At 40.3% G+C, this 27,953-nt stretch overlaps 1 long non-coding RNA gene across 2 annotated transcripts; it reads left to right on the top strand.

Moving 5' to 3' along the window:
• Positions 1–134: 134 nt before the first annotated feature.
• On the top strand, positions 135–24,701 carry LOC148399331 (uncharacterized). 2 transcript variants are annotated; one of them, XR_015857914.1, is made up of 3 exons: positions 135–425; positions 10,322–10,393; positions 24,474–24,701. It is a non-coding gene; the product is annotated as an uncharacterized LOC148399331 (long non-coding RNA). The 2 variants fall into 2 exon arrangements; XR_015857913.1 differs by lacking the exon at positions 24,474–24,701 and adding an exon at positions 12,140–13,479.
• The last annotated feature ends 3,252 nt before the right edge of the window (positions 24,702–27,953 follow it).

The following is a 27,953-nucleotide window of genomic DNA, read 5'->3' as shown; positions in this document are numbered from 1 at the left end:
AGGTCAAGGGGATCGTCCCGGTCACATGACATGTTTCCCCAGTTGATTACGCGAAGTTTGCAAAAATGAGTAAGAATTTATTTTGAAAAATATAAAAAAATTGGGGATTCTCTCCAAATTGCATCCGTCGGTGCACCTGTCCCTCTTGACACAGGTAAATCCAGGTCAAGACGGTCGTCCCGGTCCCGTCCCGAAACCAGCAAAATATATGAAAAATAGATGTCTGGAAAGAGGAAAAATGCCTACAATGTGGATACAAAAGAAGAAGTTACAATTTCCAAGAAAAAGAAAGCTGGATTAAAATCAAGATAGAATATCCCGCGATCGCACAAACGTACTGAAAATCCTGCTTCCCTTTCCATCGGAATTTTCTGCGGTCACCGCGATCAAAATAAAGCTGCGGAGCAGATGCATGGTGGATCATGGTGAGTTTTATTTATTTTATTTTTTATGCACTTTGTATTTGTTTTGTCATTTTATTTCATCGTATTTATATATTTATTATAAATTTATTATTTATATTAAAGTCGGTCCGTGAAAATATTGTCTGACATGTAACCGGTGTGTGGCGCAAAAAAAGCTTGGTGCGCGCTGGTATAGACTTTCTGTCTGGAAACGTTACCTCACAGCAAGAGGCTTCTACAGAAATCAGATAGTGTAATCATCTAAAGTAGCCAGCTCCACACAAGCCATGAAGACAGATACGGTTATCTAATGCTGAATACCCATGCTGAGTGAAGGTGGGGTAACAAAACACCCAGCCTGGTACCCGGCTTCGCTCACTGGCCCTGTTAATTATTCACATTGCCTGTGGAGGCTTGCAGACCTCTTTCGCTCATCATGCTTGCAAACGTCTGCAGCTATGTTTAATTTACACCTTTCAAGCTGTTTTCTTTTGTGGCCACCACTGGTGCAATCTGGCACCCTTTGTGTTTGCTGAGACACCAGACAGGCCTGAGATGAGGATTCAAGACATCTTCCTAGTGCTAGATTTAATGGTGGCCTGTGCTCAGTAGGAAGATGTTATCGTGTCATCACGACCCTCTCACTGCATTGCTGCATTAATCTTTGTCCAACATGCACTTGATTTCCAAATATTATAGTATGGCTGCCTTCAACAAGAGGTCACTGGGTTCAAATCTGGAATCAGGTCTTGGTGTGTGGATTTTCCGACTGTCAACTTCTGCCCACATTTAAAAAAACATGCATGTTCATTGAAAACTAAATTCCTCATGGATGTGAATTTGAGTATGAACAGATAGGAGGAATGATAAGCATTGGTGAGAACCCTTTTGCGTGAGCAAAGCTTAATTAATTTAAGACCTTTTCCATTCTTCACTCTTTTCGTTTATCTGAACATAATCAAATGCTGTTTTGGCATTACAGTAGTTAGAATGTTTGCCTCCAAATCATGAGATCTGGGTTCAAATCTTTGTATCTGTGTTGTCCACAAGTGTGTGCGAGTTCTCCCCTGTTTTCCTCAAAAATAAAAGATAAAAAAATCAGGCTTAGTTGAATATTATTGCGTAAAGGTAGTCTACTTGCACCCATCGAGTAGTTTCCTTCAAATCCAGTAGAAGGCAGTGTTATTCCATGACCAAAAATGGCTTAGCTATTTCCACTTCACTTTTCTATCCCCACCAACAGCTGAAGGACCTGTTGTATGGACGAAAGCTGAAATCTGTGAAGATCTGATGCAAAGCTCTCGCAACACATGCACGAGGCGAAAGGGTGGTGCTGACGTAATTCTAGTCTATTGTGACAGTCCCAGTTTTTATACTCCAATTAAAAATGTGCCAACATCAAAATCTTGGGGTGCATACTAACATGTAAAACATGGCCTGTTAAAGTTCATAAACTACAGTCTGTGACTTTTCAAGCCAGAATTTAAGTGGCCGGAAGGGCACACTTCAGAGGAGATTGTTACAATGGGTGCTGATTAAAATTCTGGTTCTGACCAAACTGTTTTCTCTCCATTCAGGCAGCCAGCATGAAAGTGAAAATGTACAAAATACTGTTAAGCAGAAATGTTATTCGTATGGTTCTTTTTTCTGGGATCAAGGTTGCGTGTTTTCTGTGTGGGTTATAGGCAGCCTTTATGGCGGAGCGGTCCAATTTAATTTTGTTGTGATCACAATCGAGAGTGTTAGGGCACCAGTGGTACGGACATCTGATATGAAATTCATGGGTGGGAAAAGAGTAGATTTTATAATCCAAAATATTCTACTAAAAACACTTATAGCCTTTCAGTATAACATTTCTATTAAAAAAAAAGATAAAATTAAAAAAAAAAAAAAAAACAGTTGTTTGCTCCGGGACCCATACCGGCAAACAAAGAAAAAAAAAAAGTACCAAAAAAAAGAAACATTTGAAAAGAGTTCTGAAGGTACCTGTGATTTTTTTTTCCCCCCCCTCATTGGCCCATTGATCTGTGTGTGTTTGTGTCAGTGTTTATGGATAGATCAAAACCTGTCAATGTGTCAACATGTAGCTGGAAGACGCCTGGCAGCAAGAAGGAGAGACTGACAGTTTTTATATCAATCAGTCCTGTGTGTGTGTGTGTGTGTGTGTTTGTGTTTGTGTTTGTTAAAGGGTTGGGAAAGGGTATTAGGCTGGAATCAGAAATAAATCATGTCGTTTGGATGTCAACACTTGTCAGTTTGGCTCACCTCTGACTGTAATCTCTAAACTCCAGTGACCACATGTCAAATCTTACATTTGCACGCACACACTCGTGCACCCACGCATGCACACACACACACACACACACACTGACTTTGAAATGGACAGATGCCTTGTGTGTGTCACCCACAAGAAGAGAGTTGGCCAAATGCTCTCCTGGCACAAAAAAATCATTGAGCCTCTCTGTAATTTACTCTGTGCTCCTCTCCACTCTGAATTAATTTCCCCGCTTTCGACTCAACCTCTTTTATTTTCCACTCTTTCTTTAATTCCTTCCCACAGTTTTCCAGCCGTCGCTCCCTATATTTTCACTTTTGTTCCAAACGTCCCCGAAAGCGGAGCGTGCAGGCTCATTCTCCATATCTGTGATAAATTGCGAATTGGATTGGAGAGACTTTCCAAGCCAGATGTTTAATTATGTGTGTGATTGAAAACTCTTCAGAAAATACTAAATAAACATTAAGTCATGCTGGAAGTATCAAGTATCAGCTCCACTTCCCCCCCCCCCACCATACAAGCTTGTGAAAGCCACTGCTCTCAGACTCGTTACAGGTAGCAATCAATATTTAGCAATACAATCTTTGTGTCAAGATTTGAGATGATCTTTTAAATGGTTTAAAAGTCTTTTTTGAAGCTGTCCTTACTAAATTCAACAATGAGCATCTAGGATTTGCTATCCGTTTAAGGTATGATGCTATCGAGAAGGTATGATTTGAATGGTGCGGCCCTGACACATCTCAGACAGCAGCAATAACAAAGAGGTCAGTGGATACGTGTGGGCTCAGAAGATAGAACGATAAAAATGTCACCTCTGCTGGGATTAGGTACTGACCTCATAGGTGTGCTGTTTACGCAAACGTACATTAACACACGCACATGCACATGCACACGCGCGCACACACACACGCTCCCTTTGAGCTCCGTGTACAATTTGATCCCAATCACATATTTCATTTTCTTTGATCACAACTCTATTTTCAGATTTGTAAGGACAAAGGTACCCAAGCTATGATTTGCGCTCGAAAACAATTGTTTAACTTGCCTTGTATTGCATTTTTGGGCCTTGAAACAGGCAGGCTACACTGGCTTGACATTAATAACATGAATGAATGAAGGCATTTTACTGTCTACAACTTGCTGCATTTAATCTAATGTGACCCCTAAATCATGTTTTTTGCAGGAAATAATGGAAATTGACTTAATCGATTCCAGAATCAAACCGTTGATGTCTCAAAACCTTGACCTAATTGTATTGGAAATGCATTAGTTATATTTATTGTCTGTAATTCTGATTGTGTGATTCAATTTAAAATTTTGTTTCATAATCCAGGGCTGTTTTGATTCAAAAAAAGAGTGATGGAAAAATGAAGCTTCAAATTTGCCTCATGAACCTTTTGACTCCTTTATGACAACTGGTTCATGAAGCAAATTTGAAGCTTCATTGTAACATCACTAGTTTTTTACAGGTATATGACTTCCCATTTACCTTTCAAACAGCCTGGAGCAACGTGACTGACATTTGTCAATGTGTTCGTTAGCAAATGGGGCATACGATTGTGCTCTAGATACTCTGCCTCCCAACAAGTGGCTGTCAATGTTGACAGAGCAATTCTGTTTCACTGGTTTCACTCAAATTTAAATTTGATTTGTGCAGTATCAAATGTGGACAAATTGTGTTGAATGTGTGATTCATAACATAACAGTTGGAGGGGAAATTGACATTTGCAAACAGCATAGTAGACAGAGTAGTGCACGAGTGGTTGCTGCCTCAATAAAGTCATCATCCACCTTCAAAACGCTGTGTAAACACTCATGTCAGATATCAAATGTGGTTATCTTAAACAGCAGATATCTGCGCACCTATCAGCATGTGCGTGTTCAGGCAAACACACACACTCTGAGGAGCCCGTCAGCGAGCTCTCCATCTTTGCGAGCTCTCCATCTTTGCGAGCGGCAGCCTGGCGCTCTGTGCTTGATGGATGAGTCTCCCTTGAGCAGCTCTGTTAGCGCGCCTCTCTATCGGTCTGCAGCCACGTGGGCCCTCCACATTTGATTAGATCCCAACGGAAGCCAGTTGCCGGCTGTCATCACTCATACGGCACGGGCCCGACACGCAGCACAGGCCGCCATTGGAGCGTGGCGCGTGACACGCTGACGACGCCATTTTCAGCATACCCTGCGACTAAATTGCGTACGACTCACACTGCAAGGAGACGATTCTCTGTGAGTTTGAGGCTCTTCCAAGATTGTGTCAATCTGAATACCATCAGATTCATTTCAACGAGGACTATTACAGTACTTCAGCCCTCAAAAGCTTTTCTGTCACTTTGACTCCCCCTCTCTGTTTTTCCCCGCTTCCCTCTCCATCTGCCATCTCCCTCCATTAGTATTTACATGTCAATGATGCAAGGATAAGTGCTTTTTTTTTGCATCTCAAATTCATGTCAGCTCAATGGTGCCGAAAGATATTTACCTGGCGAGAAGTCGGGCCATTTTGCCAATGATTACATTCAGACGGTCTGGTCAGTCTGAGACGAGGCTAGGATAATGGGAATGTGTCGCATATTCTATTCAAAAGTTTGTTTTTAATCAAATGTTTCTTGTTTTTAATCACCTTTGGTTTCAGCAGCAAAGAACTCAAGGAATCAGTGAATGAAGGCAGCAGCCCTTGTGGCCCTCGTATAGAATTAGCCTCTTTGTCTCAGAGTTCTGAGGTTCAAATCTGGGCTTTTGTGGACTTTGCATGTCCATTTTTGTCACGTAGTCAGGTAGCGGGCGATCCTTTGTGGGTGACGAAACAGTGACGAAAAATTGTGCCCTCCCTCATTGTTTAAATTCCCCTTGTCGGCACTAAGTCAAGATTCAAATGTTATGTATTTTCCCTATTAACTGTATTCTTTCTGTGCGTGTACACAAAGAAAAAAGTTTCCGAAACGATTGTTGCAACAGCACTCGAGCTTTGACTTGTTATAGCTCTGAGCAATGTCAACAATGTCAAAGCTTTCCCACTTTTTCTTTTTTTTAAATCACTTCACAAACTTTCTTCATACACGAGACAGACATTGCAGCATGAATTCACAACACTTGCCACTGAGAAGAGATAAGACACTCTCCGTTGATGAGGGAGTTAAAAAAAAAAACCTTATTTCTGTCTAATCAGCAGCATAGCCTTGAGTGATATAACGCTGCTAATGTTATTTAGAGGCTGTAGCTCACACAAAATACAAAGACCACCAACACACTTGGCGTGAATGGCGGTCAGCAGTTCATGTGCCAATAGATGGACACGCATGCGCATTTCAACTCTCGACCGTTGTTCTTAAGAATTCCGTTGACCATTAAAGATTCAGTGTTACAGGCAGGACAGAAATAAGGCTTGTTGTGATTGAAATATTGATGAAGCCGTGTAAATTATTGACAAAGCCGATTTCTGGAGTAAAGATGCTGTTGACCTACTGAAGTAAGAGGTGAGAGGAGCAGTCTTCTTTTTCTTCCCTTTGCTCAAACGATGCCAGTTCTGCACCTCAGTGTGCAGACTGCTGCTCTTTTCCTCGAGGTTTGCATATATGAATGAGACAGCCATGACGTTGCTGCTATTATTTTTTAAACAGCCATACCGTATCTGAAATTAGACTACTACTTCAGTCCAACAATTTCAGATTAGACTGAAGTAGCAGATTGCTACACTGCATGCTTTTAAGTGTCTTTGAAATAAATATAATTTGGGCCTACAGAATGGGGGTAGTTTGAGCACCTGCTGATATCTTGGTGTGGGCAGCACGCTGCGCGTTAGTCCTGCATCATGCGTGTATAATGGAGGTAATGATTGATTTATTTTGTTTACCCATGCATTCTTTATACGCTGCCTCATGCGATCACATTGTTTCTTCGTTCACTTAAAGACTCAAAAGCTTTCAGATCATTTTTTAATATTTACAGCCGTCTTCTGTCCCCTCATTTTCGTGTAGCTAGCAAAGCTTCACTTTTTCAGCGTCTTGGGTTTACCTCACAAGTTAACAGGGGATTGTTTTTCCATTCCTCTCATTTTTTATTCTGTAACATTCCAGTGGATTAGTAACGTCATAATCAGGTGCTGACTGGAGCATTGCTCTTACCTAGAATGCAAATTGTAGAATCAGTGTCATCCCTGACATCTCTTAACAGCTCTTTAAAAGATTGGGATAAAGGTATAGTGGTGTAATGATTGGAGGGTAAGAACTAGTTTTCTAGAACAGGTACTATGCTTTACTCATACGAGTCGAGATCAGGTTGATGATTGAGCACAAATCTGTGCCACGCGGCCACCAACCATTCAGTTGAAAGGGATTGAAAAGTTATTTCACTCAATAAAAGCACAATAGTGGTCATGTTTGTTTTGCGTTCCCGTTGTCAATAAACAACAGGGAGAGTTGGTGAGCAAACAAATTCCACAGGGAATCAAATTTTTATTTAGACAGATGGACAGACCGACGGACGGATGATGGCTGGATGGCTGGATGGCTGGATGGCTGGATGGATGGATGGATGGATGGATGGATGGATGGATGGATGGATGGATGGATAGATGATGGATGGATAGATGGATAGATGGATAGATGGATGGATAGATGGTTAGATGGATATATGGATTGAGAGATTGATTGAGAGATTGATTGATTGAGAGATGGGAAAACAGATTGCTGGATAGACGGATAGAATGATGGATAAAGTTGCTGTTTTGAGCTGCTTTGTCCTTGACATAGGTCAAGAGGACATGGATGGGAGGGGAAATGCGGAGGTGACAGGAGGGGAACAGATAGCATCTTTCTCCTCAAGGGATAGAGGGAGGCAGAGAAGGGATAAAGAGGTAAGCACATTGGCGAAATGAAAAGATGAGGGGAAGGAGACAGGGGTTAGCGGTGGAAGTAAGGCCATCGTGCGTATGTGTGTGGGTTGGCTGGCTTGAGGAAAAAGTACAAATAATGCGATTATTCTTCTGAAAAAGTACAGTAGTTGACAAATAAAAAAAAAAAAACAATGCAAAGATGTGATTGCATTTGTTCACATATTTGTTCCCATTTTTACCTCTAATTGATGAACATCATACACACAGACACAAAGCTTCTAGCTTCAGGTATTTGGCTGGATTGCACAGCACCAGACAAATCCTTCGGTTTAGATGGATGGAATAGATAAAAAAAGTGGTAAGGGTATCAAGAGATTAGCTCAAATCACTGGAAGGACGAGGCTTTCAGAAACTCCAAGCACAATGGAATACACATACAGAATTGGACGACTGTGCAGGATGGAATGTGTGTGTACCTACGTGTTCATGTGCTTGTGCGCCAATATCTGTCTCTAAATGATAAGGTGGAATAATCCCAGGACAGCAGCTAATAGTTTCCATAGATTTATTGGCACCACCAGACGCAACATTGTTTTAGACTCACGGGACTGAAGCAATATGTCACCCACTCAACCAACCGACACGTCACAAGAAACAGCGGGTGTACCTGGAAGGCGTCTAGGATGCGCAGGGACACATTTGTTGGGAATATCTATCTATCTATCTATCTATCTATCTATCTATCTATCTATCTATCTATCTATCTATCTATCTATCTATCTATCTATCTATCTATCTATCTATCTATCTATCTATCTATCTATCTATCTATCTATCTATCTATCTATCTATCTATCTATCTATCTATCTATCTATCTATCTATATCAAAGGGTAGCAGGCAAGCCTTAGGAAGTGCGCAAATAGAAGAGACAATGGTGCTTCTCTAAACACAGATATTTATGAATTGATCAACCCTTCATATCTTGTGGCAATCAAAAGCATGCGGTCCTCCATGTGAGAGCGTTGCATCGATTATGTGCATTTTGCCTGCTCTGTCAAGTGTGAACATTTTTGTGTTTAAGATCAGGTGACAGCGCAAGTGAGGAGAAGTGTTATCGATTGTTTTTTTGCCCGGCGATGCCGGGGAATGATGTGTTTGGGCGCATCTGTAATTACTCCCCTTCTTCACCCTCGCAGCCATCTCACTGTCACGTTCACTTAGCATGCATGTCTCAGTCCCACGACACTGGCATCACAATTGTTTGGCCCAAACAAAACCTGTGATTTGCTTTAATCTCTTGTTAGGGTCAAGGAAAGACTAAACCAAGGTATTGCCGTTGAGAAATTGTGCAGCTAATTTGAGTTTGTGGACCACTTTCCAAACAAGAAATAATCCTCTGAATCAAAAACAGGCTAACTTTTTATAAAAGTGCCAGGTTCACAACATTTTATAATTACAGGAATAAACACTGTCAATCCACCCGTTTCCTTATAGCCAAACCAATCCAGATTGTTGAGTCGGTGTGACTGTTGCAGACACATCTGCCTGTCTTTCTGCTCCCCATCTTGGCTGTCCTTCTCCTGTTAGAACGAAACAGACGGCAAGACAAAAAAAACCATTCACATTCACATCTCTGCGTGTTTGTGTGTGTGATGAGCTAAACGATACATGATTAGTTGCAACATAGAGGAAGGAATCTTCGTCTCATCATAATAAGGGCCAAGGACCCAGATTAAAAGAACAGCATTTTGTCTACCAGATTATTGTGTGCGTGCGTATGCACGTGCGACTGTGCACGTGTTTGCCTGGTTTTCTCATTACAGGATTAAAGAGCATCTGGTTCAATGTTCCCACTCAACTGTGCCAGTCAAATTCACAGGGGAAATAGTACACAGTTGTCCATCTGTGTTGTTGTGCGCATGGGTCCACCGGTCACATATTGGGCATGCATGTCACCCAGGGAGAGCGCTTATGGATCGAACAAAGCTGGACATGAGTGGAAATTAAATGGCTGCATCTAGGGGTTGTGTCACAGAGAGTGGAGAAGCTTGTCTGCTGGGCTGCTGATGCAAACATGCTCTTGACTCAAATCTATCTTTTGCTTATATAATGAAAGGAGGACCGTGAGGGACTTATCTGGATCTGTTGCTTGAGTTGGGGTTGGAAGGTGGCAGTAGACAGATTGCATAGACCTTGGAAGAATTTGAAGGGAGATAGCACAGGTTAAAGGTACAGCTGGAGAGTTGGAAATTGCGGGAATGTAGCTGTCTGACAGTCTGAAGAAATACAGAAATGGTATTTGTGTGTTACGTTGATGTGTTTTCGAGAGGCTCCGTCGCCTTTTCATTCAGTTCTGGCCACAACTATTGGCACTCTTGTATTTTATTGATGGCATATGCTATGCTATATCTTCCCAAACAAGGTTGAATATGCCAATCAGAATATTACGTTGGCATGACTGATTGAAGCAAATAAAAAAATTAAACTAAGCTGTGAGAAAGCCCCCCTCCACTGTTTAGGAAGAAAGACTGCCTCCAGATTTGTCTTAAATCAATTAATTGTAACAAATTACTTTGTTACAACTTCAGTGAAATGCGCCATATAAATGAAGTTGTATTGTATAATGTCATGGGTGCCATTAATGTTGGCTAGAACTGTGTACTTATGAAAATGTTTGGACACTTTGTGCTTTCTAAAGCACGAAAGTGCTTTCTAAAGCACGAAAGTGCTTTCAATTTTCTGGAAATCGTCTGATGGTACTGTTTCAAGCCAATACAAGTCATTTGCAATTTTTTTAAATTATTTTTTTTAGATACCGCCAAGGTACTGGTCGCTAAACATCTGAGGACTGAATAATCTCCATGATGCACCTCCTCGATTTAAGGTATTTTTTTTTTTACAGGGCAAAAAAAAAAAAAGTGCTTTATTCATGGGATTTTACAGCATGTGGCTGCCAGTGATTATGTCTACTGGTGTTGATTAATAGGTGTCAGAAATCTCCACGTAATGATAACTCGTACTGAAGCTGTGAATGACAGATTTCAGACTTATCATAACACTTGCTTAAATTAATTATAAATTATGATTAATTTTAAGTCATTCGGTGTATCAGAAATATAGTCACACGTAAAATACATAAATGGGATTTTCTGGACAACAATGTATTATTCTTAGTTGATATAAAAAGAGAGAATAAATTAAATTCCATGCCATCAGTAAATTAATTCACAATCCATAAATCATCTAAATGTGTATGCAGTGAATGTGAAAAACAGCAAAATGTGTTCAAACTGAAATGTTTGAAGCTAAATTTTCATTTGTGACTATCACAACAATTATGCATCATCATGACTGCAATGTTTTTTTATGGGCTAATATGAGTTCCAGTCAGTATTCTTATTATTTTTCCGTCCGTGTTTATTGCCAGTGTGCACATTAATCAGAACCTATCACTAGTGCCTAATGGAGATAGATTATGAAGCAGAAAGACATGACTTTCCCTAGGGACTACCTCATTTCTGTGTGCAACCGTGTGCGTGTGTATGACGGTGATGTTGTAAATACAGTGCGACTTTGTGCCGCCAATGTTGGTGACACATGCCCCCAATAAAATTGGCAGGGGGATGTTTCTGCAGAGGTAAAGCATTCTACATTTTTCCTTGAAAATGGAGTCCGTCAATGCATGGATATTGTGTCTGTGTGTGTGTACAAGTAAATATAAAACTAATTCCCCGTGCAAATCTCTAACTGTACCTGTGCAGACTGAATCCGCATACACAGTCCAATCCCTGGGTGATGGCCAGTAAACTATTAGCCATAAATATTTCTCACTACATACTTAAAAACTGCCAGCTATTGTTAGCCAATTATCCTCAATGTTAAATAAATAATGACTTGTGGGGACATTATCAACACTTGTTTTGGCACGTGAGCATGTGAAAAATTGTTACTAGTAAAAAATAAAATGCAGTTTTAAACGTGCATGTCAACAATATCTGGTGCAAAAATATAAAAAATGACATTCCTACCAGACAAAACCGGGGAGACGTACACTTAATTGATTTTTGACAAATGGTGTCTGCTGTGGCAAAACAAAATTAAATGTGCTGATGTTATTTGGGTTGTTGATGACATTTGTAGGTCAGCCAACACCGACAACAACATTCAGAGTTTCGCGGAACAAAATACTCCAAATTCCCAAATAGCCGTTACAGTGTTTCGCTTCTTTCTTCTATTGATTGGCAGCCAGTCAGACTTGCTGATGACCTTTACATTCAGTGTTTGTGCATCAGAATGTGTATTTGTGGGTTTGTGTGTGGTGTCCACAAGTAGCATGTGCTCTCTGTTTGTGCTCGCTCATGTTATCATATTTTCTGCTGTTTTCCTCATTGATTAGCTGTCTGCAGGCTGAAAAGTGGACTTTGGCTCAGCCAAGTTAGTCAAGACAGAAAGTATGTACGTGTGTGTGTTTGTGTGTGTCTGTGTGCTCATCCCTCTCATTTCTAGTCGCCTGCTTATTTCAGTGGACTTTAAATGCTTTGCATTATGAATCATTCATCTCTCTCCTTCACCAAAGGTGTGACTCTGTTTAACAATACACTGAGATGCCATTTGTTTTCGTTTCTTTCAGTACCCCGTGTGCCATAGAATGTGGAATCCAATACAAGTCGTCAAAATACGTCTGTTCAAAGTGGCTTTGCGTTGTGCATGTTGAGGGCACCTCCAAAGTATGTGTGTGTGTCCATGTTGGAGGAGAAGGTCAAGTAGAAATGTCGACAGAGTAGCGCAAAGTAGATAGACACGTTAGCAGAACACCATAGATATCCACAGACGCAGAGGCCATTTATTTTTATTTCTATTGGAACAACGACAGTTTGCAGAGGTAGGCTGGCAGCCAGCCTAGTGACAGCTTGGCACATCCTCTGCCGACATTTGGCGGAGAACATTGAGCCCAACCAAACAAATCGGGAAAAAAAAAAAGAAGCTTACTTGGCTGCACTGTTTTTTTCCCCTAAGTACTAAGTAGTGACACTTGATTCATCCAATATTGAATTCAGGCTTTAGTCTTCCGATAACTTGGCTGTTTTGAGTCTGTTCAAATATTCACATGTCTGTTGCTCTTTAAAGTGCCGTAGTATGTAACTTTCTAATGAAATAATAGTTTGGAAGAAAAATTGACGAGACTATCCGAAACTGGTGAAGTAGTGTTGATAATTCAGGATTATCACTTTAAGTGAAAATGACTACAGTTCAGACAGCATTGAACACTTCAAAATCCTGATATCAAATTAAGATCATCACATTTTGGCATCAAATTTTCATGCAATTCCAGCCAGCAAATTCCCTTGTCAAGCTGGGTATGAAATCTTAATATAATTCATTGAAGAGATCTCAGACAATTGAGGCTTTCGTTTACACATAATGAAACATGTAGGACTGCAACCTTTTCAAACATCTTCTCCCCTTCCTTGTACAAGCTGTTCTTTTCGATTTCTTACTTAGAAAGCCAACCAAGAAGACGTCATGCAACCTGTTCTCTCCCCCATTTTGATTCCATTTCTCTCTTCTCTCCTCCCACACGCTCCATCACCTTCTCGCTCCTCATCCTTGGATTTTTTTTATTTATTTTTTACTCTCTACTCCCTCCCCTGCTTTTTTTCTCTTGTCTTCTACACCTCCTGTCTCCATTGCCTCTCTAATTATGACTCTCTCCTGCAATGACAGGCCTGGGCGTGATCTATTTCTATCTCTTCTCAGACGGGTGTCACATGTGCTTGTGTACTTGTGAAATTGAGAGGGCATGCACAAGTTGGTAGCGAATGCGCACTTCTTTGCCCGCCATCAACCAAATCATAAGCTTCTCTTCTGGGAATTAAAAACATAAGCCATTCACTGTAATTAGTCAAATATATTTTGTTTATTCAATTTCAATATTAACTTATTGGCATACATATCCGTTTTTTTTTTTTTTTAACTGCTGAGTTTGAATGCAAATGCAGTGACCATAATTGGATTGGAAAATTGTGATTTGAAATCTACTCTGTTTATTCTTTTGCATAAAACAGATTCATGGCAAATTGTTCAATGTAGTGTGTGACATGTCTGTGAAATGTAATTGGATCGGACATTTTGCGGAAAGGATAAAACAAGGAAAGAAACAACGAAACAACACTGGAGAAAAACCCAAAACCTGAGCAGAGGGTAAAAACCAAAGAAGCATCAGCCACAACATTTCCCATAAAACCTGAATGTTGTTGTATCAGCAAAGAAAGTCAATGAAGCGACAAGAACTGAACAGCGACAAGGGAGCTAAATAGACAGACTAATTACAAAATCCGAGTCATCTGACCAAGATAGTTGAAGGAAATAAGGAACTGATTGGCCTATAGTAACAATATATATAAAAAAACATATTTAGGTGGGCCACCACCATTTGTTGTGTCAAAAAGGATCTTGGCCCTTTCCTCTAAATCATCAACAACCTTTTGAAAATAGGACTTGAAGCACGGCTGTTTCGGTACGGGCAATATTTACCCATATGAAGCCATGGTATTTAAAAATAAAACATATTTTTTGTTTACTCTCATTGATCAAAATGACTCATGTAGACACTCTTTAAATTCAAGACGCTTCGATATGTTTAAAACATTGCAACTATGCTTCCCAAGAATGTGACATGAATCAGAAGATTCCTGCCCGCTTCAGTTTTCAAATTCAGTTCAGTTTTTGCTCATCGACTTTAATCTACCTTCTGCAATTGTGCCAACATATCCATCAGATTAAATGTAGGATAAGAACATGCTATAAAACAATCCTGTGCATCATTAACAGCATCCTCCCTCATAGCACCTGATGGGATGCCTATTAACAAGCAGATAACAGCATTAATATGGATGAGCTGATGTCAGGGAATTGTTTAAAAACAGTGGCTCAACAAAACAAATGGCTTTGTTATACAAGGGATTCATTGCAATGAACTCTGCAAGTTAGGTCACAAACAATATTCTCTTTCGTCAATATTTCCAAATGTATAAAAATCATACTGAGTGTGCCGCTCAGGGTCGCGGCGAGCTGGAGCCGATCCCAGGTGGCTTAGCTAAAGAGGCAGACTACACCCTGAAATGGGCACACATTATTATACGTTTATAAATATCTTAAAACTTCTTAATTAGTTTCAATGTTGTTCCTTTTTACCAGTTAGGTCTGTGGTTCCACATGTACTGTAATGCACTTATTGATCGTGCCTTTTAACTCTGCCGGTAAGTGAGTTTACATATTTATGGCGGCTCACAAATGAGTGCTTTGCTGAGAGTAAACTTCTCTGGTAAGTCTTTTAGACTAAGTGCATGTGACAACAACTTGCTAGGTGATTTTGAGTTTCATGTTCCAGCAAAAGTGAGTATATCCTTCAGAGGATGTTTTTCCTTACATGGAAAGGGCCATGCAATGACGTTTGTTGAGTTTCGAAATAAAAATCTCTGTGTGCAGAGACAAGTCAATTTAAATAGTTGCATGATTTCTGTGGAGAGTCAAAACAATAGAATTTAAGAATCAAACAGTCTGATCTGTGAATTTATCACATTAATGCTCCTCAAGAACATTCTCATCTTACAATTCTCTGAATATGGGGATTGGATTCAGCTACTCCATGTCACCTTTAAATTCAAATCAGAAATGGCCTTTTTGTGTGTGTCTGTATTTAAGTCATGACCGCACATCTAGTCTTCGCCACGCTCCCTCCACTGTCGCAAAACACTTCACTCAAACCTCCTGAGAGACCTTGGCCTGTTTGGTGTGTGTCGCTTGCCCCAGCAAGCCCGTCTGCGCTATCCCAAAGCTAGCATCGGTTTTCTTTTTGACCTCCCTCGTAACCTTCCTCCAGGGGGCCTGCAATCCAATCAGATCATAGACCTATTTGCGGACCATCCCTTTGGGCGCTCGGAGGATCCAATCAGATAAGAGTTGGTGTGGGAGCACAATCAACATGGGATGTGAGCACCGTTGCAAAGCCTTCAAAAGAAAGATGGATGACAAAACCTTCACAAAAAGCCTTAATAAAAAAGTGCATGGCTGTCATGAGCTCCGTCGACCGCTACTTAAAACACCGTGACACGTGGGCAACTTATCCCGAGTCATTATGAGATGAAGAAAACATGAGAATGCCAATTATTCTGAGGATGATGTACGAGGACTTTCCCACTTTCTTCAATCCCTTAAGCTGCACGCGCCCTTGAACAACACAACTCGCTTTTCTACGCTCACTCACATTTCCCCACCGAGTTTATTTTTTATGAACATTTCCTCCCTTCCCGTAAACATCTGTCAGTATGTTCCCATTGTATGCAGCAGGTTGCATGTATAATATCAGCGTGCGCCCGAGGGGGAGCGAATGTGTTTGTGTGCCTTGTGGTGCACTTGTCATCAGTGTCACTTTCATCCTGGCGTGCTACTCTACACTCTGTCAAAAGCTTTGAAGATCCACGGTGACTTTAATTCCGTCTTTTGCTCACAGCGACTCCTCGATACGCACACAGACGCACGCACACACATGCCAATGCTGAAAAAGCTCCATTTGTATCCATCTTTAGACATTCAAGGAACTCACTTTTGTTGTTTTGTTTTGCCTATGGGAAGAAATTATTATTCATGCTATAATATTCAGCCATCTATTACTATCCCAATTAACCTGTTCAGGGTGTGTGAGAACTGATGTCGGGCAAAAGACCGACTGCACTCTGGACTGGTTGCCCGTCAATCTCAGAGCACATAAAGAGACAGACAGACATTCACACTCACATTCACACTGTCACAGAATCGGAACTGTATCGATGTACTGCGTGAAAGCCAGATTTTGCCTGTGTGTTTACGTGTGTGTGCGTTTGAGGATAAGAGAATGTGAATGTTTTGCGCTTCTTTATCCATTGCTGCCTCCTGTCAAAAATCCAAAGAGCTGTACTTCGTTTTAAAAAGTTGGTTTGTTTCAAACTGAACATTTACTGTCCACTTTTGTTAGATACTCTTGGCAAATTTGAAATCGACTATGAAGGTTGCATCAAAAATCGGCTTTAATAAAGAGTATCGGTGTATAGTTTCCATCAAAACTGAGCATTATCTGAAGGGAAGACATCTTCCTCAAGTTATGAGTAAGATGGAATCCATCCAAGCAGGCTTTGGGAGAACAGCCAGTTACACCCCAAACTTGTCACAAGAGAAAAACCTCTATATTTTAGGAATGTGGAATTCCATGAAAACTTTGCAAAGGAATACCAGAGCTGAAATGTAACTCCCCGTAACTGTGAGGCAGACATGATGACATGCATATAGAATTATAATGTTTTGTCATCGGCAAGGATGTTAATCCTTATAAGGGGTGAATTGGGAGCTCTCTTGGATCTGCAATAATTGGATGTCGCTGGTGTTCCTAATTTTGTGAGTGAGCGTGAGTGTATTTTCATTATGTAGGTGACACATTTTGGACTGTAATACATCAGCTGCTATTGTGCGTTCATTCTACCAAGGGCCTCAAATGTCCTTTATAACTGTCAAAATGCCAAATCATTAATCAAGACTTTCGTGCCCGCCAGCTGCCGTGACATCAACACGGCTTCTCTGCACAGCATGCACGCACGTGCACATCTTTTAAGCTTAAATAAATAAATGAATAAATAAATAAATATACAATAAATAAATAATATATAAGTAATATAATAAATACATATTTGATTATTTATTACATTTCACATATCCATAAATACATGTGAAAGTCACCTACTTCAAATGACAACCCTAAACCTATTCAACATAATTAAATATAAGGATTTAAGTGGCCTGACCTTCACAGCCAAAAGAAAAATAAGGATCTCCTCGTTGGAAGTCATTTTCTTGCCTGCTTAATTCCAAATCTTGATGTAATTGCAATTCCTCCTCTTTCAATGAGATGACCAGTTATAATCAAATCCGGAGAGAACAATAAAGCCCTTGCAAAAGCCTGAACAATATGCAGTTATTTTTTTTCTCTCTGCAGTCAAGGCTCAAGGAAAAGAAGTAGGGAGAGGAAACATGTCATAGTTCACACATTTCCTAACAAGATGGTGATGCTTTTAAGACGACTCGGAAAACTACTGGGAGCAATGGTGGGTCACTTTCTTTAAATGCCCTCCACTAATATATCCAAATTATTCCCCAGTCACGTTGAAAAGCTACACAGATGCACACACGCCAATGCTGGCAAAGTCCCTTTTGTATCCATCTTTAGACCTTTAATGGCAGCAGACAATATTACTCAAAAGCATCCAACTTGTACAAGACTGCATGTTGTATATGTGAAGCGTTCCCCATGTACTGTTTACGGTAAAAAAAAGTGTGTACATCAGTGTGTGTTGTGTGAGTGTGTGCATATTATGTTGTGCATGTATAACAAGTGCATTTGGCACCTCTCCACCATCAGTAAAGAACTCCTCTCCGCTATAAATGTAGATTTTCACCTCTTTGACCTGCAAACACTCACTCAAAAGTATCGAGTGTCTTACTTAAAAAGCCCGAGGCAACTGAGTGGGCCGAATTTCAATAATAGTGTTTGGCAACTCATAATGGTTACAGTGATACCATGAATCCATCAACTCAATACAACTATGTTATTAGAGGGTTTTTTTCAAGAGCGATATTAAAAATGGAAAAAAAAATGCACTAAAAAGCATTAAAGCATTCATGAGGACACAATTGATATATTAAAGCAAAATTCAATATCGTCCAAGTCCAAAATGTAATGATTAGCCATCAATCAAATGCATGTCCCTGAACATAAAAACTTGCAGTAAATGTTACACGGCAGCCCGGAGGATCATCTCACAGTGGTACTTTCACTAGTCATAAGGAATCAGAAATATTACTGTAAAAGAATGCATACAGCAGAAATTGTATTGCCCCAAAAATTCATTGCTTAGCATGGATAACAGTGTGTATGTTCCCTGTGAATGTTGAACCATGTCTCATAATGGACGCTGGTCACTGCAGGGCAAAGTAACTATAATGAAATATTTAACCCTTTTTTGGTCTCTGCCAATCGACATTTTATTGCTCTTGGCAAACCTTCATTGAGACACACAGGCCTGCTCTGCACACTCATACATTTTCCTCATGTACCGTATTTGCCGCACTATAAAGCGCACCTAAAAACCTCAAATTTTTTCAAAAGCCGACAGTGCGCCTTATAATCAGGTGCGCCTTATATATGGACCAATATTGAGCTACTACAGCAGGCGTGTCCAAAGTCCGGCCCGCGGGCCAAATGTATATATCTTATATATGGACAAAGTTTTAAAATGGGCCATTCATTGAAGGTGCGCCTTATAATCCAGTGCGACTTATAGTGCGGAAAATACGGTATATGATGATATTACTGTTGTATGTTTATTGCAGGGCAACTACTCATTGTTGTACTACTTGTATTTAAATGTGGCGATCGTAGGCTTCCGGGTGTCGAGGTTGCTGGTTTGAGTCCACAGGGTGTCCTTCGTTAGCATATATGTGATAAAAACGTCTACATGTGACGGGTATTAACTGCCGACCATTGACCTCCTCTTTCACATGCGTCCAATTTGTTCTGGGAACCGACACGGGCACTGGAAAATCTTGCCAATGAGTACCTCCAGAGAATTCTGTGGTCAAAGGAGGTACAATAGTGTCATAATTAAAATAAATTTCATTGATTAAAGTGCTGCTGTGTAACAGTGAGAGGTCAATGTAATCTTAACTTGGACTTCAGTCTTGAATGAGTCTTACGTGCATATTTTTGGAATGAGGGATTTTCCCACTAGTTTCCTCACACACCCCTAAATCTTGCTTTTTTGTGTTAATTGAAGAAACTACCCATAATCGTGAATGGCCAATGAAAAATGTACATATCTGTATTGTATTGTAAAGGATTATTCATTATTCATCTACACATAGGGTAGAAGATTTTTGTGAAAATCATTATTCATTGCGTAACCCTACTTATAATATTTTTTCTTAGTTTGTTTTGTTTTATTCCCTTTCCCTCCATCAGATGAGGTTGAAACACAACTTTTACTTCCGTCACAATGTGTGGTCAATATAAAAGTAGTTCTATCGTACAGCGGGATGGCATAAAAGTGTGGCATCAACAGCTTTGATTTCATTGCCCTGAATGTCAGATTACAGTCAAATGTCCACAGGGAAGTTCCCAAACATGCAGTGTACAACTAACACGCGGCTCCACTTTCATCTCCTTAACGCCTGTTGATGACATTTTTACGGCCTCATTTGGTCCTCTCTGCCTTTCCCTCCTCTCCATTAGGCTTAACATGCTTCCACCGCAACTCCAAAAAAACAAACCAATTGCTTTTTTTCAGGGTGTATAATTTTGGATGATTATGGATCCATTAATTAACTTCTTTTGACACGTATCAGGACGACTGTAAAATCCTGGCTTCATCGTGGCATTTTATGAAAATGTCTATAAAAAATCGAATACCATCTTCCTTTGTAAATGTGTGTGTGCAATATGGCGGCAATGTTAATGGAGTCATGCTGAAATCAATGCTATGCTTTGTCTCAATATTAAGTGGGTAAGTGAGCCGTGAATGACAGAACAGGCTCAAACGTACCAAATATATGTACAATTTCTTTCACACGTACACACGCAGTATTTGTTATCTTAGACGGCGGCTGTCTCTGTCTTGTGATCATTTATTCATACCCTTCACCTTGCTCGCGTGAGGACATTAACGCATTTCTTGTTCATGGTGTGGTCCCTCCTATTAGTGAAACAAACAGAAAAACACACATTTGTCTCCTGAAGTGATGAACAACAACAGACAAGACAGATTCCAGATAACAAACTCAGGGTGGTAGGCGGCGCATCTTTGACTGGAATATTTAGGTCAAATTGTGGGCTCATTAGTGGTTCACACCAAATGCCTCAGCTCTGTGGGGAGTACTAATAAGAGATTGCATGTTTATGGATGAGAAGAAGTCCATGTATGTTGCGTGTAGGGGCGTCTGACTGCTCATGCAAATGCGACACCCACTAAATTAATGACAAGTGAACCAGCTGGGGTGGAGGTGCTAAATAAATCAGGCCTTGCGAGCGAGTCCCCTCCGAGATTAAAAAAGAAGAAATGGACCATGCGAGGCTGGGAGGAGCCCGAGCAAGACTCGTGCGTAAAAAATCATCTGTGGCCAATGATTAGACATTTACATTCGATACACACGTTCATTGGACCTTAGACACAAAAGTGAACTGTGGGCAACCAACTGCAAGACACGGGTTTATTTAAAGACATTAGCTTTGCATATGGAATCACCGTTCTGTATTAAATATAAAATAGATTTTGGGAATTGCAACCCCAGCACCCCTCGTGCTTTTAATCACTCCTTTGTATTGAATATAAAAAACCCATCAGAAATAAAAACGGCACCATCTGCTTGTTGTGATGGCTGGTAGGGCACCGTTGTACAATAAATAACGCAGACTATTTAGTGTATGTGCAGTTCAGTTCATTGGAGTTCACTGGGGGAGAAATTGAACATAAAACGGCACATGGGACAGTAAAAGATAGTACCTACTGTACTATCTTTGCTGCTTTATGCTCTTTCTAAGGTGCTGCATCATTTTTTACTTCCCCTTTCTTCCTCTCTGCTTTGTCTCTCCTTAAATTTTCATTTTCATCACAGCCATTCCTTCACTTTCTCACAAAATGATCTTATGTCCACGCCATTCAAGCATGTCAGCTCTCCTCGGAGAGACACACGGGGGCGGCGTGTATAACGGAAGAAAATCCAACTTGACATCTCTCAGAATGTGGATACAATTTCAATATTTAGATGGGTTAACATTTCAAATACAGTACACAATTAGTCCTCGCGTCCCTTCCTCTGTGACTCGCCGAGGGATCGTCGCTGTCAGTTTGGGTTTTTTTTCTCCAGGATGGGTTAAAGTGGAGGCTCATCCTTTTCAGACAGCTGGAGATGACTCTATGTAGCCTCTCCGTGGGTCACACGTTTACATGAACATATTGTGAGTCAACATTCCTGCGAGGGTTGCTCCTCACTTTCAGAAGTGCAAATGTTGTTTGGATTGTGCAATGCGAGTCAAGGTGACTTCCTGAAAAGATTTTCATGCACCATTATGCACATATTTGTGTGTTTTTTTTCAGACAGTTTTCATGTTTTATTTACATTTGAGAAGCCAGTGTAGCAGCTTAATTAAAATCAGAAAAAAACACTAATGAGCTGAGAGGCAGCTGAAGTCATATCAAGTATGTATTTCAAGCTTTTAATTGAGTTTCATCACAGATTTCCAAAAAGCATTTACCCAACTCGGCTAGTAGAATTTAAAGGGGAAACGGAATTGTACATGCAATATGAAAATAAAACACCTGTCATTCTATTTTGGAACCATCTCACAACATTTACAATTTCCACAAAGTATTTACAAAGCCTTATCGTAACAGATGATTATATCCATAGTTGAATTGATTTTAGAAAAATATTGAAACATTTTGACATTACTATTTTCCATTACCTGTAATTTTTTTTATTGATTGCAATACTTTTCTCATTTGCTTGGTGTATTATATTTTAAAATAAGAAATTACCCCAAGAACTGTGAGGCAGATGTGCTAATAACCACAACGCCACAGTTGTCCTACTGAATGATGAACAATAAAAATAATTTGTTTTAAAGTTAAGGCTATCAAAGGCGTTTCCAATATTGTGTAAGACTTAAAAGAAAACACCGCAATTGTTGGGTCCCTGTTTTGTTTACAGTTTCATCAGCAGCACATTTAAGTTCCCACTTAAGATTAAAATAGTATCTACACAAAGCTTAGAGTAGGACAGAGGGATGTTAATGAGGGGTTGAGATTCCACCTAGACAAATTCAATCAGTTTTAAGGCATAAACCACCCGGATTGCGAAAACACCAAAACCATTCAAGCTTATGTCTACACTTGTCCATGTGTGTGCATTTGCTTGCGCTCCTGCACACTTCTGAGCATTGCCTGCAAACATCTTGGTCATCTTGCATCTATGCGCTTGCACGCCCACCTGGAGATGTTTTATAGAGGAGATGTTTATACGTTCTGGCCTGAGTGCACAACATATGTTTTTGTAATTTCTATATTCACTTCAACACAATGCACTGTGTAGTGCGTTTTGGCCCGCCCCTCCGATCTGTCTCCTTCATCTCGTTTTCAGGTTCAGCGCAGGTTTTCTAATGCTATCACTCCAACCATATGGTGGGAGCATCAGTTAAATTGCTGCTGTTGCAGTGCCACCTGGCCTCACACACAGACACACACACACAGAGGGTGTGTACAGATGTGAACGTTGTGTATGGGTGGTTCAGATGAAGGACAAGCGAAAGGATGATACCTAAGCTAGAGGGACATTCTACAAAGGCAGGGTGAAATAAATAAAAATGGGACCGTCCATCGGACTTAAGAAGCATGCATCCCTTTTTTCTTTTTCAATCTAAAATCGAGTTTCGGTTCGACCTCTTATCAGCATGCTGCCGAACTCCAAAGCCGTTCTATGTGCTTGCTTTCGAGTCATGTATAAAAGGTCAGTTTAAGCCAGCCACATTAAAAGCCTGTGCATGTCTCTAACCGAGTGTGTGTTTTTAGGAAACATGACTATAGATGTTTCCTATCCTCCCGGCCATTAGAAGAGGCTCATATAACCAGCCGGTGGGCCTGAGAGACACACACTCTATAAATACACACCACTTAAGGGCCTGTGGGGGGGCTTTGGTACACACATACAGCACACAAGCAGCAGTTTCATGACTTCCTATTAAGCTTTCAAATGGATGTTTATGCTTTCCTTAAGGTGAACAGGCCGCAAAATTGCACATCAAGGTCGAAAAGAAAGAACTTTACGCCGCCTCTCTTATTGCTTCCCCGTAACTATTTCATATTGTACTCTACTCCTTTGCTGCATTCATTAACTCAATGAATTAAATTTGTCATTTAGACTAGGCTTAGGGGAATGGCTGGCATTTTCTACAGATTTGAATTAAGGGTACATGCACCACTCGTCATACATTACTATGCGCATGTGGAATACTGAGCTACAGTATAAGTTGACTGTACAGCTCTTGTCCCTCTTCTCCTTACGTGTGTGTGTAAATGTGTGTGTGTGTCAGTGCATGTTAGCCCTCCTCCATCAGTACATTTAGACTTTTAGCACCTTGTTTTGGCACCATGTTACTGCTTTCATTGAGTGCCTCTCTAATGGCCGGAGTGGTATGACACACAGACGTCCGTCCATGCACACACACATACGAACCCAGGCTACACACATTAACACACTCACACATCTGCATACACACTTAAAAGATGTGCGGATGCTTGTCACTGAGTCCCACTTTTGCTTCCTTCCTTCCTCATGTGTCCTTTTCCAGTGTATCCCAGTAGATTTAGTGTATGTCAGTCTGGTAATTTGTCTCACTCACAAAAAGCATGCTTGTCCTAATACAAGAGCCATCTGTCAATTTGGATGTCTGTCCAGATGTTTATCAGCATTTCTGTGTGATGGATGTAACGAGCCCAGCGCTGTTTTTAGGATATTGCAACAGTGCAGGCCGAATCAGAGGTGGGAATTAATGCACTACTGTATATTTATGATATTATATCTACTAAACGTCTTGGATAAATTGTGCTCTGCAGTCGTTTTAGTGCAGCATAAATTTGGCTTGAGTATTTTTGCTAAGAAGAAACACAACTTTTCTTTCTTTCTTTTGTGCATCTATTGTGGCTTATCCAATCCTTTGTTTTGGTTTGAATGATTTCTGCCTTGAGCATTGTCACGTCTCTGTTTTGCCAATCCCCATAACCACTAGCAACATTCAAATCCAATCAAATGGAGCAAGGCAGTGGTTACACATGTGACCAGACATGAGATGAATTTCAAAGTGACTGATTTTTATTATTTACTTGCAGTAAGAAGAGGAAAAACACCCCTGACCTGACATGAGGTACAATCTATGCTGGTGTAAAATAACATGCTCTGTTATTTCTGCCTGAACTTGTAAAACCACGTTGAGTTTTTTCTTATTCCGAAATTTGTTTACATGGCCTTTAAAAACCCGACTACTAGCAGTATTCAGATTTTAAAAGGGTCATTCACTGCATGTAAACAGAGTTGTGCCTAATGAGTGAAACTTAAAATCCGAGGCACATATCTTGTCATGGCCAGAAGGAGTGGTGATACAATTATCACTCCCCCACACTTTTTATTTTTTATTTTATTAAATGTGCACTCACGCTGCTGTTCTCCCACTGACTTGCGCACAGCAGAAGAAAAAGAAAGACATATTTATTGAGCTCTAAAGCAACGCAAACTTGGGTGTTATCACTTGGCTGTTATGCAAAGCAAACTTGTCAAAGTCGTCAGATCTCCTGACATGTTGGCTTTGCTGGTTTCTATTCAAGGATTCCTCAATTGGTTGTCTTAAAACACTTGGCACATTTCAACGCTGTCTGTCACTCATTTTCCTTTGTGCTGGCCAGCGATCATTAATGTGATTTGAAAATATAAATAAAATGGGGAAAAAAAAGTAGTAACAACATCTACACGTCAATGCATTTTTTATTGACTACAATCAAAAGGCACTTAAAAGACTTGATGTAGTGTGACAGTTTGTGTTTGAACAGCAAGTGATGAGTGATTCAGTCATCCTGAAAAAAAAAGTTGTGATAACATTTTGAAGAACATATCTGACTGGCACTGGAAAGGTGCTGAGGAGAAATGTGCATTGATTACTTTGACTGTTTGCAGTTTACAGCCAAAGAGAAACGAGTTATTTCCCCCAATATTTATCATGTGGGGTTTTAACGTGGTGCAGATTTTACAACAATTCCACACTCTGACAATACAAGAATACATATTAAAGAAAGTTTGCCTTTATGAGCTGTTTTGATGAATAACAATACCCCACTGAGTGTTTATTACTATAATTGTACTATGCAGTGGTGTAAATTTGTATATACAGTAGTTTGGTTTACTGAGAGAGTTAATCTGCAAATTAACATTTATATCCTGCTGTTGGCTGTTTTCACAAGATTTCAAATGATTTTTATACAGAAAAAATACATCCATTTCAAAGCTATTGCTTTTTATTTTAGAATCGTAAAATAAATGTGTATTTCTTTATGAATATGGGCAGCACTGTGAAATTTGGGGTTTGACTCTCAGCTGCATGCTTGTGTGGTGATCACTCCAGTCTTGTGACCCTACTAAGGGCAAGTCCTCATGAAAATTGATGGTTGGATGGATTTTTTATTAATGACTTTTTAATGTGCTGGAAGTATAGACCAATTGCTACATAAATTTTTTTGACAGAATTTTTTTACGTAACGGGGTTAAGGGCACCTAATAGGAGGAGGTGGCCTGTGGCAGGAGGCAATCGAGGCCGTAGTTGACGTGGACTGGCTGGCTGCTCCCCCTCAGGGTGCACTTCGGGGGGTTGTCACAGAGTTGCTGTGAAGTTTAGATTCTCACACAGTCAATGATTACTTTCTGATGGGCTTTTAATCCTGTGTTTTATCTCTCCAATCCCATGGAAGAAGTGAGAGTCTCCTATGCACAAAACCCAATGAGTGGAAGGCGGGTCTTCGGGGCTCCTACGATTAAATGCTCTTGCCCGCTCTAATAATACCTTTTGTGTGTGCGTGCCTGTGTGTGTACATGTGTGCACATGTGTGCGTACACGTGCACTTGGTGGTGATCCATTACTCTGTCAGCTCTCTCCCAAGATACTCGCCAGAGCCCAGTAACGTTCTCCGCGTCTGGAGAAAATGACTTCATTCTCGGAATGACCGCACTACCTCATTCCTTTACTGTATTTCCTTTAGATTGTCTCCTCTCCTTTGAACCTGTCTCCATGTGCTCTAATCAACTCCAATGGCAATTTTCAGTTTTATCGCTATCCCTGTCTGCTTTTCTGTTGCTCTGGATCACTTCATCTCCTTTACTGACTCATTTTCGTTCTCCCTCACCTCCTCTCATACACATCCTCGTATAGCGTCTTTTTATCGCAGATGTTAAGACAACATGTCTGCTCGATGAGAGATGATCCTACAGTCTGACTCATGCTTTGATATGATGCTAACATGACAAACATTCGTTGTCTGTTTCGGTCCCGTCTCACCCACATTGTCATGCGCAGCGAAACATTCGATGTGATACGCTTGAGTGTGAAGCATCAACAAGGCCCCGAGCTATATGACTTTGTTCAGCCATTTTCATGCAAAGCAGTATCGTACATTGATTTGTGTTGAGGGACACAGACAACAGCTGTTCATAAATAACACACTGTTTGTACACATACTGAACTCTTTCACATTCTGACGACAAAAATAATAGACTGGGGCAACCATCTTGCATGTTATCTTCCAATGAGGGGTAAAAATTACACTACAAGTCCAGGAATTAAGTGTGTGTGTGTTTGTGTGTGTAGAAAAACACACACGAATGAGGCACGACCACTTGTAAATTTAATTTTAATTCAGAAAAAACTACTCTGTGTCTCTCATTCTACACACTTGCATCACTTGGGCATTTGAGTTATATTTTATTGCATCGAATTTTTTTTTTGCTATATTATATTTGCCAAGACAATTTAGATGAGGTCGACAAACACCCCGAAAGAGATTGAGTGAATGTAAATGAGCTTTATATTGTTGTTTTATTGTTGGAGTCCAACAGCCACAAAGAAGGAAGCATTCATCAGCCTAATCCTTCAATCCCCTAAACACTGAGGCTATAATACTGGTCATCATTGTTATAGAGCTACTAATTAGTTGTGTTTTATGAGGACAAATGTTGTTATTCCATCAAACTCAAGTATATTACTAAAGGACTTTCCATCAGAGGCTTGTTTTCCTCTAACTGCAAAACAAATGATTGAAGTCAAATGGATCCAAGGCATCCTATTTTTATCTTTTTACCTACAGCCTCTTTGCCTGTTTTTATGGATGCACATGTGGCGTGCATCTTCAATTGTCTCTTCCCTCCGCAGTGCTTTTGCACACAATGACAACCTATTCAAATCCAATTAAGGCAGCAGTAAGTGCTCCGCGGCATCATTCATTCATCTGCCACTCATCCTCTTCCTTCTTATCTGCCTCTCACTCTCACGCTTGCAAATGACTGGATGGCATCTGGGTGGGTGAGCACCTTGTATCATCTCTCTCCCTTTTCCATTTAATCTCCCACTCTGCGTCTTTTCTTTGCCCTACCAATCATCAGTTTGCAATAGTGTGCGTCAAACCCCCTGTTCGAATGTCAATGATTAACTGAATGCATCGAGTGCCATAATTGCAGTCTAAGATTGCTTACACATCCAGCAAAACCGTTTAAACATAAGTGTGGCACCTAGGAATCCATAAATAGCACGACAACAGGTTTAAAGCTGTTAA

This window comes from Syngnathus floridae, chromosome 4, assembly GCF_059516105.1.
Source record: "Syngnathus floridae isolate MCC-2025c chromosome 4, RoL_Sflo_1.0, whole genome shotgun sequence".
In the NCBI taxonomy this organism is placed as follows: Eukaryota; Metazoa; Chordata; class Actinopteri; order Syngnathiformes; family Syngnathidae; genus Syngnathus; species Syngnathus floridae.
The sequence above is the reverse complement of the archived record's forward strand: the minus strand, read 5'-3'. Positions and strand labels throughout refer to the sequence as shown.